The sequence below is a fragment of the Colobus angolensis genome, unplaced genomic scaffold, assembly GCF_000951035.1.
Source record: "Colobus angolensis palliatus isolate OR3802 unplaced genomic scaffold, Cang.pa_1.0 Scaffold379, whole genome shotgun sequence".
In the NCBI taxonomy this organism is placed as follows: domain Eukaryota; kingdom Metazoa; phylum Chordata; class Mammalia; order Primates; family Cercopithecidae; genus Colobus; species Colobus angolensis.
In genome coordinates, this window is record NW_012117143.1 from 207,447 (window position 1) to 208,774 (window position 1,328).

Below are 1,328 nucleotides of genomic sequence, written 5' to 3' on the forward strand. Positions count from 1 at the left end.
TCACATAAAAAAAGTCAGTATTTCCTACCCTACCTTGTAAATAGGGGTGGCCAATGGGATATAGAAAGTCATTGGCTGGGAAATGACTTTTTTTTAAAGAAAATGTTTTTCTCTTAAATTTAAGGAAAAACGATCTTTAATAGGATATACTGTATATATTTTTATTTTCAATATATTATGATGTTTTGACATCTTAAAAAAAAAAAAAAAACAAACACATTTCTAGCTGGGAAGAGACTGCCCCCAACTAACACCTTGGCCAATTCTTAGAGATAGCAAAGGGTTCAGCCCCAGCATGTCCACGATCTGCAAACTAACCAACCCAGAGTCCCACCTGCTCCATCTGGCCTGTACACCCCAGGAGAAGATAGTCCTCTGCCTAAATCATCCCGGGGCCAAGTACCAGGTAAACTAGAGACCATGCCCATAGCTTAGAGCCCCTCATATTACTCAAACTAGCAATCCCTAAACTCTTCACCCAGTTTTGCCTTGCTCTTCCTATGTAAACCCCAATAAAGGCTCTGGTCTAAGCCTTCTCTCTCCTGTCTTCTGCTTCCTGACTGTCTGGCGTCTTTCCCATGTAGTCAGTCCTGTCTGGCATGCTCCACCTCTTGTCTCTGAGGGCAAGTGAGTATAATACACTTTTATTTTCCTGTCTCCTCTTCTGGCCACTTCTGTCTGCCATCACATAAAAAAAATAGAAAATATGGGGTTTACTCAGATGGTAGTTGCCCTTTTGCTCTTCCCTGCTTTTTTCTTTCTTTCATTTTTTAAATCTTCTTTCTGGAACTATGACATGATGGTTGGGGCTACTGGGGCCACCTTGTGGCCTTGAAGTGACCTTGATGATAGAAGTCATGACCTAAGGACAGCAAAACAAAAACAAAGAAACTGGCTCCATGATGATATTAAGTCAATTAAATCAGTCCTGGGCAATCTACCTCTGAATTTCATGTAATGTGAGAGAAAAATAAAATCCTTCCTAGTTTAAGTCACTGTTATTTCAGGTCTCTGTAACCAGTTAGCCAAATGTATTCTCCAACTGATACAATAGCCCTGTGTTTTCCTCATGCTATTCAATCTCTTGAGGATGCCCTTCTTTCCTCTACCTTCCATTTCTCCACTTTTCAAAATGCTACTCAGTCTTCAAAATGTGGCACCAATGCCAGCTCCTCCTGAATTATTTCCTCCTTCCACAGCTACTCAATACTTTGCTTTTCCCCTTTGTAACGGCAACATGAGAGCTCAACAATAGGCTCTACAATCCACCATGAGACTGTAAGCACATCATTAACCTCTCCAAAGCTGCCTTCCTTCATCTGCAAGAC